Genomic DNA, 13,668 nt, shown 5'->3' with positions numbered 1-13,668 from the left:
ACGGTAGCCCTCCTGTGGGAGAAACGGCTGCAACTGAGAACTCTATAATGAAGGTGTAATTATGCTATACTTATGCAGAAGTTTAATGGTGCTAAGACAAGCATAATTATAACGTGCATTAACCCCAAGCTTTGAAAAATGCTTGGAAGTGTATTCCACGAAGGCGAAAGATGACAGGAAGCTTTTGTTACTGCTGGGCCAATGTTCTTCCTATTGGTACAACAGAGTTGCAACTTCCTATCCTCAAATGGCTATTCAAGGAACGCTAATGAGCGTATAAGGGAAAGGGTCAGAATGAGCTAAGTCTATAGCAAATTTAGTGCTAAGAACTCAGGCCTTCTGAGGAAGACGAGTCACCCCTGCAGGTAAATGCTTACGTTTTTAAGGCTCCTCCTTTATTGTATAATATTTTTCAACGTTTGCTGAAAATACCCTTAGCTACAGACAGGATTTATGCATGAGCCAAAGAAAGGGAAAAAGACATCACAAATCCAAGGATCAGGCCAAGGAAGAGTTAACGGCTAAAGAGAAGTGAGAGGCTGAATAACAGCATCTCTATCCAGAGGGGACCTGAAATGTAAATGAGCAGCTCTCTCATCTTCTCCCTAGAATAAGAAGCAGGGACTTAGGCAGCTAATTCATTATCACTTTATTTCTGCATGCAAATGAACCCATCGTTCCCTTTACATAACCCAAGGTAGTCATCACAGGGGAAGGATGCAGAAGAACAAAAAATAAAATAAAAAATAAAAAATGAGATGTGTGTGTGTGTGCGTGCATTCAGGAAAGGGTGTATCTCTCTACCATCATTTTAAAAGGAACTTGAGTTTTCTCTATTGCTTCAACCTGTTGCTTGCCTCTTAGATCGTTTATTTTTTGCTGTCTTTCTTCCTTGAACCACCCTTTGTTTGCCATAAAGAAGGAGGCCCCCTCATTGAAACACACCTGATATCTCAGGGGAGCTCCTTCCCCATTGCTTTAGCCCATGCACCTGAGGCAGTACATCAAGTAGCCGAATCATACCACTGTAGACCAGGAATACACCCCAGAGGCCATCCAGTCCAGCCCCCTTCCCCTCTTTGACACCATTTAACCATCAATCGAATAGTGGGTTAGGGGAGCTGAAAATAAGTCTCCTGGTGTATATTTTGCCTTAGAAGCCTTGGTTTGATCAGAATCAAGTACACACTTCCACGGTTAACGCTAAATACATTACTTCTGGTAAATGAGCCACCATAGGTGCTAGAAGGCTGTGAAAATTTGTGTCCTGGGCTTTATAGACTCACCTACCCATGTACTAGGGATGCGGGTGGCGCTGTGGGTTAAACCACAGAGCCTAGGACTTGCCGATCAGAAGGTTGGCGGTTCAAATCCCCGCAACGGGGTGAGCTCCCGTTGCTCGGTCCCTGCTCCTGCCAACCTAGCAGTTCGAAAGCATGTCAAAGTGCAAGTAGAAATATAAGTACTGCTCCGGCGGGAAGGTAAACAGTTTTCCGTGTGCTGCTCTGGTTCGCCAGAAGCGGCTTAGTCATGCTGGCCACATGACCCGGAAGCTGTACACCGGCTCCCTCGGCCAATAAAGCGAGATGAGCACCGCAACCCCAGAGTCGGTCACGACTGGACCTAATGGTCAGGGGTCCCTTTACCTTTACCCATGTGCTATCTGAAACCAAAGGGGCACATTGGTTGCTAGATGTGAATTTGTAGGGACGAGGGTGGTGTTGTGGTCTAAACCAGTGAGCCTCTTGGGCTTGCCAATTGGAAGGTAGGCAGTTCGAATCACCGTGATGGGGGTGAGCTCCCATTGCTCTGTCCCAGCTTCTGCCAACCTAGCAGTTCGAAAGCATACCAGTGCAATCAGATAAATAGGTACTTCTGCAGCAGGAAGTTAAACGGCGTTTCCATGTGCTCTGACACTCGTCACGGTGTCCCATTGCACCAAAAGCGGTTTAGTCATGCTGGCCACATGACCCGGAAAGCTGTCTGTGGACAAATGCTGACTCCCTCGGCCTGAAAGTGAGATGAGCTCTGCAACCCCATAGTCGCCTTTGACTGGACTTAACCGTCCGGGGTCCTTTTCCTTTACCTTTACCTAGAGGTGAAATTGTTTATAGCTCTTATTAGCTGCCCAGGGCTCCTATTGGAGGAAGAAAGGCAGGATGGTAATAATAAATTTAATTAATTAATAACATAATTATAGCATCCTTTATAGATGTCCTTTCAGCATCTACGTTGAAAGCTCTAAGGAAGGAGAGTTCACCACTTTCCTGGGCCACATGCAATGAATGTGAATTTTCCCTTTCTACAATAGCTATGTGTCCACAGTGCCCCAGCAAGGCACTGTTTTTTGCTCTGGTGCCTTGCACTTAGCCATCTGTGCCTGCAAGCTGCCTTTATACATTCTCTACAATGCCCCTGAGGTCACACCATTCTAAGAAATTATGGGAAATTTAAAGAGCGCATTATGAAGAATTTTAAAATGTGGCCTGTTCAAACCTGGAGCCAGCAAACTTACATGAATACTGAGCAGTCTCTCCATCTCAAAAACAGCTCTGCAGATCGGTCCACAGAAGAACTTCTGCGTGATAATTTAGGACTTCAAGACTTCACGAAGTCAAAATGACTGTAACTGAATTTCAGTAGGGACAAATGTAAGGTTCTGCATTCAGGCAAGAAGAACCAGATGCACAAATATGAGATGGGGGACACCTGGATTATTAGCAGTACATGTGGAAAGGATCTAGGGGACTTAGTGGACCACAAGCTTAACACGAGCCAACAGTGTGATGCAGCAGCGAAAAAGGCTAATTCTATTCTAGGCTACATCAACAGAAATATAGTGTCCAGATCAAGGGAAGGTATAGTACCACTCTATTCTGCGTTGGTCAGACCACACCTGGAATCCTGTGTCTAATTCTGGGCACCACAATTTAAGAAGGATGTTGACAAGCTGGAATGTGTGCAGAGGAGGGCAACCAAGATGGTCAAGGGTCTGGAAACCAAGCCTTATGAGGAGCATTCGGAGGAGCTGGGTATGTCTAGCCTGGAGAAGTGGGGACTGAGAGGAGATACAATAGCCATCATGAAACATCTTGAGTGTTGTCACATGGAAGAGGGAACAAGCTTGCTTTCTTCTGCTTTGGAGGGTAGGACTCGAACCAATGGCTTCGAGTTACAAAAAAAGGAGATTCTGACTAAACATTTGGAAAAGCTTTCTGACAGAAAGAGCTCTTCGACAGTGGAACAGACTCCCTTGGGCGGATGTGGACGCTCCTTTGAAGTTTTGAAGCAGAGGTTGGATGGCCATCTGTCATGGATGCTTTAGCTGGGATTCCTGCATTGCAAGGGGTTGGACTAGATGACCCTCAGGGTCACTTCCAAAGCTACAATTCCAGGATTTGGTCCACAGGTCTTAGGTTCCCCATACTTCTTCAGTGGACTCTTTGTTGGGTGTCTTCTCGTTGCTGCCAGCTTGGGAAGTGGCACTGAGGGCAGTGAGGGAACCACAAGGAATCGGGACAAGAGTAATGGAGGATCAAGCATGGCAGCTGGCCACACTTGGCCACCAGAAAAGGCCTTCTAATAGCCAGCCTATTTGGTACTCCCTGAATCAATATGTAAACCAAAATGCAACCATCCCCAAAATTCATACGCCTTTGAATTTTGTGTTCCATTTCTCTAACCAAGAAATGTGTACAAAATGTGGGGGGGGGGGGGACAGAATTGAATGTATTAATGCAGCCTTTCTCAACCTGTGAGTCCCCAGATGTTGTTGGACTACAGCTCCCATCATCCCTGAGCTGTGGCCTTGCTAGCTAGGGGTGATGCGAGTTGTAGTCCAACAACATCTGGGGACCCACAGGTTGAGAAAGGCTGTACAGTGGTACCTCGGGTTAAGAACTTAATTCGTTCTGGAGGTCCGTACTTAACCTGAAACTGTTCTTAACCTGAAGCACCACTTTAGCTAATGGGGCCTCTTACTGCTGCCGCACTGCTGGAGCACGATTTCTGTTCTCACCCTGAAGCAAAGTTCTTAACCTGAGGTAATATTTCTGGGTTAGCGGAGTCTGTAACCTGAAGCATATGTAACCCGAGGTATTAAACTGTATTAAAGGGTGTAGAAAAATACTTATAATACAGAAAATTACTTTTTGCAAAAATGTATGTGCTTTGTCAAATTGAGAAGCCCTCTCATCTTTTGCAGGGTTGTGCAGACTGGTGCAGCCACTTCAGGAAATGGAATCCAAGGGGCACGGGAGGAGGAAGGGGGGCAGTCCTCCCTGGGTGTCATCACTGAGGGGGGGGTGACAAAATGCTGGGTGGCACTCACCGCAGGGCCTGCAGTGCACCCGAGCCACATGTCTCTCCTGGGTGCCCACAGGCTCTGCACTACCCCAAACGCTCCTCCCGCTGCCTTTCCCCACCCCACCCCCAGCTGTAGGGCAGCTGGCTGAGTGGGGGGAGGCAGGCAAATTTCTCAGAAGCCCCGTGGAGCGTCCTCGCCTCGCCCATGGGCGGCTGGCCCCACCCATGGGCATAGGACACGCGCACTGCCCCAGGCACCTGATTAGCTTGCTCTGCTGCTGCCAAGGGGTGCCTCCATTGGCACACATACCCCACCACTGCAGCCAGGGAAGCGAGGAGAAGTGGTTGCAGCAGCTTCTGGTGAGATCCCATGAGAGCCCAGTGAAATCATGCAGTCGCCTCTGGAAGCCTCACACAACCTTCCCTAGACCCCGAAATAGAGGCTTTGAAGCTGGGTGGGGAGTGCATGGCCCACTCACAGCATGGGACCTTCCTGATTTCACCTAAGGCCATGAAACAGGATGGTCCACCCTGATCTTGTGTCAGATCATCACATGTAACCTTACTGCCTGAATCCAGTCACAGGACAGTCTCTGCACCATGCTAAACCATTCCTAATCCACCGAGGCGTTTACTGAGAAGTGTGAAGATTTTGCTGCATCCCTAATGAACCAAGGAGCGTAGCTGAATAAGCCACTGCAGCTCGGCTAAGGCATTAAAAAGTGTGAAACTAATATCGCCCTTAATTAGTTCTCAAATACATTTGCATATTGCATCTCCATCTGGAGAGCACTAGGAAAATTCAGTCCAAGGTTTAATGAATTCCACTACAGCCCAAGGCATGTCTACCCAGAGGCAAGTGAGGGGGCTTATTCGCTAGTAATTGGTATATAAGACTGCAGCCTTCCAGAGTAATCCTACCATCCATTTAAGCTGGGACCCCTGACCATTAGGGTCCAGTCATGGACGACTCTGGGGTTGTGGCGCTCATCTCGCTTTACTGGCCGTGGGAGCCGGCGTACAGCTTCCGGGTCATGTGGCTAGCATGACTAGGCCATTTCTGGCGAACCAGAGCAGCGCACGGAAACGCCATTTACCTTCCCGCCAGAGCAGTACCTATTTATCTACTTGCAATGCGTGCTTTCAAACTGCTAGGTTGGCAGGAGCTGGGACCGAGCAACAGGTGCTCACTCAGTCGCGGGGATTCAAACCATCGACCTTCTGATTGCCAAACCCTAGGCTCTGTGGTTTAATCCACAGCGCCACCCACATCCCATCTTATGCTGGGATACACCCAACCAAAATACGAGGCAGTTAGCTATGCCAATCCCACAGCTGGCATAGGGTAGCCCCACTTCCATCAGCATGTCTGTGAAGTGAAGGAGTCTTGGACATGGTGTATGTCCAAGCTTGTCCTCACAATGGCCTGCCCCCCCTTCTGCCAAATGAACATCTGCACTGGAATTTCTTACAAGGATGTTTGGATTCCTGCAGCCTAAAGTGTCACGGAGACTTCAGTTTGTGCCACGATTTGTCAGCACAGGTCTGTGATTCCAAGCATAAGCCTGTTTACCCACGGTTTACCACTGAATCTGAAGAAATATCAGTTGGGTTTTCCGTGGATGGACACTTGTTCTGATTCAGTGGTAAGCAGCAGGTTTTCCTGGGGAAAGAGGTGGGACGAAAACAACAACAACAAGCCTTGCTCGGTGTCAGGCTTTGGTGAATCGGATCACTCCCCTGGTGGCAGTAAATAAGCAGATCAAACAAAAGGAACATTCTTACCAGTTAGTTTCTTTAATAATCACAGCGAGAGACAAAAGAATGCACCTCTCTAGAAATGGCGGTGCTCCCAATTAAGGCTTACCCCCTTCGTTGCTATTAATCTATGTCACTCCTATGCCTTGTAATCTGAGTTTGTTGCCGCTGCGCTTTCAGGGCTCTCCTTGCCTTTGGTGACGGGGGCATTAGAATGCTGCACAAAGACAGTGAATCTGTTAACTGTCTCTCTTCCGGTGTTTCTTCTTCTAGCTGTTCCTCACCCAGTATTTCCCAGCTTTCCCCCTCTGGACTATGCCCCTCTACAAACCACTGTTCTAAATCTATACTGTCCTCCTGCTCTGGGGAAGGGTCAGGGTTGGGGGGGGGGCTCCCACCATTCCTCCTCAGTGCAGCCCCCCCTCAGCACAGTCCCTGACACTTGGCAAGCATGGACCTGAGCAGAAAGCACAGGGTAGACAATTAGTTATGCTAGTCTGGAGCTGGCACAGCATTTGTGGGACACCCTCCCATCAGATGTCAAGGAAATAAACAACTGTCTGACTTTTAGAAGACAGCCCTGAAGGCAGCCCTGTATCGGGGGAATGTCTGATGTTTTAGTATATTTTGATATATGCTGTGAGCTGCCCAGAGTGACTGGGGAAACCCAGCCAGATGGGTGGGGTAGGGTATTAATAATAATAATAATAATAATAATAAATAATAATAATAATAAATAATAATAATAAATAATAATAATAATAATAATAATAATAATAATAATAATAATAATAATAATAATTAGTGTTATTGGGCCCATATCAGCCCCGATGGCCTCACATGACTGGAAACAAGGATGTCAGCAAAGGCACCAAGCAGACCTTGCTGGGGAGAGCATTCCACAGACAGGGACCTGCAGCTGAAAAGGCCAGAATAGACTTCTAGGAAGAAATCATGGCAGACTAGATATCAGCTGCTGGCACTCCTGTCAGCAGAGATAATTATGCACTCTTCTGTGTGTGGAATAAGGATTAAGATGTAATTGTGATAGAGGGCTTCATATTATACACATGTATAGTTTTTTTCCTTCCTTTTTAATTTTTCTCTTGGTTTGCTTCTTATCTCCCTTCTTTAGATGAGTTCGGTTTTTACTGTATCTTTTGTGGGAAAATCTCCATAAAAATTAATTTTAGAAAAAGAAATAATATACAGCTCTGCTCATTAAACATGACAAGTCAGAACTCTGAGCAGCCGTTTGCTTTTGATCAGCTGCCAACTTCCTCCTTGGCCCGTCCTTTCGTTAAATGAAATCTGACAGTAACTATTTTAACGCATGCCTTAGAAACACAGGGTAAGTGGGAAACGTCCTTGTCTCTTGTTCCCTTGTCGTAGTGATGCAGTTGCTCGCATTAATGTCAAGGTCTGCAGAGAGCCACTGGAAAGCACTCAGGAATGTACGGGGAAGATATTGGCCAGATCCATCTGCTACCTGCAGTTCTGAACTAAAAGCAAATGGTTTTACGACGTCTGTGTGGAGGGCGGAGGGTGGTACATATTAAAGTAAAATGCCATTTATTCATTTCTTGATTTTAAGTGACCATTTGATATGTCGAAACTGGGGGGAAATGGACTTTTGAAAGGAGCAAGAACTTTGGCTATTTAAGGCTTGGACGTGAACATTTCCCCACAGTTAAGCACATGGTTTGTTCGTTTTTCTAGAAAAGGGATATAGAAGCATAAACAGCACTTCACGCCAGCTTTCTCTGGTTCACTATTAGTATTCTGCTAATCACTAGAATAATTTCTATGTTAGTGTGACTAACAAAACACACACACACACACCCTTAAAAAGGAGTTTATGTATCACTATTTGTAGATAATCTGTTCTCTCCCACCTAACTAATCGGCCCTTTGTACCCCCTCACGGAAAGAATAAAGAACTGATGTAATTGGGTATGACTGGCAAGCAAGATGACACCTTTAATGCCGGGTAAAATAGGAATGGGCTAAACCCAAAGTTCCAATGTGTGTGACAGGTCTGAGTCAGACATCATGTGAGCATTCACTGTCAGAAGCACTAATTTCACTGATTGTGGAGGCAGGATGCAATGCTTGTGTGTACTATGAAAGCACTGGGGCAGAGAGGAACAATAGCTATCTTCAAATACCAGATGAGCTGTTACTTAGAATGAGACAAAGACTTGTTCTTTGCTGCCCCAGATGGCAAGTCTAGATCTCAGGGGCAGAGGCTACAGGAGGGAAGATTTTTGGGTCAAGCCAAGGGTAGCCAAAGTTGTCCTCTTCAGATGTTCTTGGACTGCAGGTCTATCTCCCTGAGCATTGGCCATACTGGTTTTTGAGGGGGGTGGTTTAGTTTTATTTATTTATTTATTAACGTTCTTATGTTACATCGGTAAACATTATCTTATTACATCACAAGGCTTGTTGTAGCTTAGTCGTTTAGTCGTGTCTGACTCTTCGTGACCCCATGGACCAGAGCACGCCAGGCACTCCTGTCTTCCACTGCCTCCTGCAGTTTGGTCAAACTCATGTAGGTAGCTTTAAGAACACTGTCTAACCATCTCGTCCTCTGTCATCCCCTTCTCCTTGTGCCCTCCATCTTTCCCAACATCAGGGTCTTTTCCAGGGAGTCTTCTCTTCTCATGAGGTGGCCAAAGTATTGGAGCCTTAGCTTCAGGATCTGTCCTTCCAGTGAGCACTCAGGGCTGATTTCCTGAAGAATGGGTAGGTTTGATCTTCTTACAGTTTATGGGACTCTCAACAGTCTTATTATAATATAATTTTCAGCATGTATACAAAGTTTATATACATAAAGAAAAGAAACAAGGACAAAAAACGATTCCAAAATCATATATGTACCAACACTTTGGACTTCCTGTCTATCCCGTTGTATATTCCTTTTTTATAAATGAATGTACTCTTATTATTGTATATTTCCCTACATTTTATCTAATACATTCCTATATCAATATGTACCCTTGGTCTTATTTCTCAACTCAGTCTCTCTCCAATGTCAATCGAATGCTAGCATAGATAGCGAATCTTTACTGTATTTTTGAACATATATATTCTATCTATCCCACTTTTCCCCCCCCCAAAAAAAAAAAAAGGCTTTGAATTGCCTCTCAGGCTATTTGTCAACTGCGCCATTTTAGCAAATTCTTGTAGCTTGTTATGCCAATTCGTTATTGTCGGGACTTCTTCTTCCTTCCACCCCTTTGCCACCAAAGTAAGAGCTGCAGCCGTTGCATATAAAAATACCTTCCTAAAGGCATTTGGGATGTCCCTGCCAACAATACTTAACAGTAAGAGCATTGGCCATACTGGCTGGGGCTGATGGGAATTGGAGTCCAACAACTTCTGGTGGGCACCACCTTGGCTTAAGCACAGAAGAAACCTCTTCATGGAAAGGACACTTCACTAATGGAACCAATTAGAGGGATAGCAGGCTCTCCTTCACCGGAGGCATTCAAGAAGGGGCTGGACAGCCAACTACTGGGAATAATCTAAGTCTAGTTTTCCTGCATTGAGTAGTGGGTTGGACAAGTTAGACTTCAAGGCCTCCTCCTCAACTTATTTTGATTCAAAGTGGTTTACCGACACCCAATCTGACCCTCTACCTGGGAATAGCAATGGACAAATCTTGTCCATTTCAGTTTAATTCACGTCCTTAATTTTTAGGTCTTCAGTTCAGTGCCCACATCAGTTGTGTGTGCGTGTGTGTAAAACAAGTCCACATGACAATTGTGCAGCATTTTAGTACCAATCTTGCCAAATGTACAGATCTAATATACCCATTTTGGCAAAGCAATTCCCCCTTATAATTCTAACATACGCTTTCTTATACATACTTTACCCTGGTATATACATTTTTGTACACGTTACTTAACTGGAGAACTGCATTGCAAAATTCAGAGTGGTGCGGGTTAAATCCCAGTCCCCTGTTAAAGGGGATCAATGATTAAACCATTATGGGAATTGTAGCTCTGTGGTGGGGATAGGGGGGTCTCCTAATAGCCCTCGGTGCCCTTAATGAATGACAGCTCCCAGAATTCTTTGGGGGAAGCTGTGACTGTTTAAAGTGGTATCATATTACTTTGCATGGATGGTGTGAATGAAGCAAATGGGGACAAAACTAGAATTAATTGGCGGCGTCTCTCATTGCCTCTGGCTGCACCTATGGTTGGTGTCTGTGCCTCCTGTGCTCCCATTTCCAGTAGGACCAGACAATGGTGTCCTAGTTGCTATTAAACTTTAAAAAAAAAAACCAAAACAAAACCAGCAGATCTGAGCATGGGATCTGCTGCTGTCACATCTTCTTGTGCCCTTAGTAGCTGATTGTTTTCTGTGGCCAAGAGGAAATGGCTTCAGGCTGAAAAGGAAAGACTTAGTTTAAACATCAGGAAGACTTTGCTAACAAGAACAATAGTTAGGAAATGAAGTCAGGCTTCTGGAAAGTAACTCCAGGTTGGAGGAGGAAGGTGCAAACTGCTTTTATCTACTTTTGGGGTAGAGAGAGGGGGATGTCACCGAAAGAGAGAGATGAAACTTCACCCCCATCTCCAATACCCATTCAGGTTGTGTCCCCATGAATGGGAATTTGTTAAAAGGGGTTTTGAAATGAATAATGATCTAACTAGCCAACATCTCACACAAGTAAAGGTTGGTGGCATTAATTTGGATTTCTCTGAACAGTTTTGGTTCAGTATCTTCTCTCCCATGCACACACACACACCAAGTAACTTCCTCACACAGTACAAGATAAACAAAGCAACATAATTAATCTATTTTTCCTCTCCAGCATTGCTGCAAAGACAGTAAGAGGGCATGTGTTGTACTCCTTTTATTTTAAGACACTCAAGTCTGCTCAGCTTCAGTGCCATTTAATTAAAGGTCGTTTAATTATCCAAAATAAAATAAAGTTGGTTGCCTCAAGAGCGGAAATGTCAAGCAGTCACACTGCAATGCAGAGTGAATAGTCTGGCCTGCCATTCACATTTGTGTAGTCCTCATCAATCGCAAATGTATTTATACTTTTATTCTATTTTGAGGCAGAAGACAATGTTTCCTGTTCAGGTGCTATGCCAAAGGGCAGGGTGATCCATATAAAGCTCAGTTTTCAAGCCCATTTTTCCTTCAAGGAATTCACAGTTGTGGTATGTCAAGGGTGTTGGGACTGTGACTCTCCACGTTTAGGGCATCCAAAATCCTATTGAACTCAGTGGGACTTACTTCTCAATGGACATTTATTTACCCAGCAGTGCAAACCTATAATGTCTACTCAGAAGTAACCCTTATTAAACCCAATGGGGCCTGCAAATCCTACCTTCCTTTCTTTTTGGGGGGTAGAGCAGAAGTTTTAAAAATCATTCTCTGAAACTGAGACTGCAATGTTGTTTATTTGAGTGTTTAGATCCTAGCTAGTTAATTAACTGAACATTGAGAAACTCCTAATGTGATTTTTCTGTACCTCACAAATGAGGAACATGGGGCCCTCCAGCTATTCTTAAACTCCAATTCTCATCAGCCCCAAGCAAGCATGGCCAATGGCCAGGGATGATGGGAGCTGAAGTCCAACGTCTGGAGGGCCACAGGTTGCACATCCCTGCCTGTAGACCATGTATGAAAAACTACCAGATGGGGTGCAACCTTGGAGAAATCAACTATGAGTCATAGGCTTATATTCACCTACATTTCCAAGCTGGTTCTGAACTACCGCACACCTTTCATCTGCTTCAATGCCCACTTTGTTGTTGTTGTTTAGTCATTTAGTCGTGTCCGGCTCTTCATGACCCCTTGGACCAGAGCACGCCAGGCACTCCTGTCTTCCACTGCCTCCCGCAGTTTGGTCAAACTCATGCTGGTAGCTTCGAGAACACTATCCAACCATCTCACCCTCTGTTGTCCCCTTCTCCTTGTGCCCTCCATCTTTCACAACATCAGGGTCTTTTCCAGGGAGTCTTCTCTTCTCATAAGGTGGCCAAAGTATTGGAGTCTCAGCTTCAGGATCTGTCCTTCCAGTGAGCACTCAGGGCTGATTTCCTTAAGAATGGATAGGTTTGATCTTCTTGCAGTCCATGGGACTTTCAAGAGTCTCCTCCAGCACCATAATTCAAAAGCATCAATTCTTCGGTGAGATTACCGGTACTATTTTTTCTCATATTGAACTGGAAAGGCCTTTTGTTTCCGAATCTCCATTTTGCATTGTCTACATGGCTTGCCTGTGGTGTTATGGTCGACGTACAAATATATCTGCAACTCCATCTGAACTCATAGCCAAATATATCAAAGCTGTTTTAGAAGCACGGTTGGTGTCAGACACCTACCACGGAGGGAAGTGACAGCTTAGCTCCCATTACAATGGCAGTGTTTCAATTGTTGTTTTAGTTAAGATCTCTCCATTGCATGACAGAAAAAGCTGCTCCAAACCAACGGTTTGCTCCCTCTTGGCAATGCATTGCTATAGTAACCAAACAATTAGGGTCAGCCCTACCTCAGCCTCTTCTGTTGCCACTAAATCAGTGTGGGGCGGAAAGCACCACCAGTGAGAGAATGCACATTTCTGTTACTATTTGCTGGACACTGTGATAAATAAAAGAAGCATCTCCTATAATAATAATAATAATAATAATAATAATAATAATAATAATAATAATAATTTATTATTTATACCCCGCCCATCTGGCTGGGCCTCCCCAGCCACTCTGGGCGGCTTCCATAAGAACCAAAAATACAATAAAATATCACACGTTAAAAACTTCCCTGAACAGGGCTGCCTTAAGATGTCTCCTGAATGTCAGGTAGTTGTTTATCGCCTTGACATCTGCTGGAAGGGTGTTCCACAGGGCGGGCGCCACTACCGAGAAGGCCCTCTGCCTGGTTCCCTGTAGCTTTGCTTCTCGCAATGAGGGAACCGCCAGAAGGCCCTCGGCGCTGGACCTCAGCGTCCGGGCAGAATGATGGGGGTGGAGACGCTCCTTCAGGTATACTGGACCGAGGCCGTTTAGGGCTTTAAAGGTCAGCACCAACACTTTAAATTGTGCTTGGAAACGTACTGGGAGCCAATGCAGGTCTTTCAAGACCGGTGTTATATGGTCTCGGCGGCCGCTCCCAGTCACCAGTCTAGCTGCCGCATTCTGGATTAGTTGTAGTTTCCGAGTCACCTTCAAAGGTAGCCCCACGTAGAGTGCATTGCAGTAGTCCAAGCGGGAGATAACCAGAGCATGCACCACTCTCGCGAGACAGTCCGCAGGCAGATAGGGTCTCAGCCTACGTACCAGATGGAGCTGGTAAACAGCTGCCCTGGACACAGATTTGACCTGTGCCTCCATGGACAGCTGTGAGTCCAAAATGACTCCCAGGCTGCGCACCTGGTCCTTCAGGGGCACAGTTACCCCATTCAGGACCAGGGAATCCTCCACACCTGCCCGCCTCCTGTCCCCCAAAAACAGTACTTCTGTCTTGTCAGGATTCAACCTCAATCTGTTAGCCGCCATCCATCCTCCAACCGCCTCCAGACACTCACACAGGACCTTCACCGCCTTCACTGGTTCTGATTTAAAAGAGAGGTAGAGCTGGGTATCA

Source organism: Podarcis vaucheri, assembly GCF_965113315.1.
Source record: "Podarcis vaucheri genome assembly, chromosome: 1".
NCBI classification, from domain to species: domain Eukaryota; kingdom Metazoa; phylum Chordata; class Lepidosauria; order Squamata; family Lacertidae; genus Podarcis; species Podarcis vaucheri.
This window is presented reverse-complemented; position numbering follows the sequence as displayed.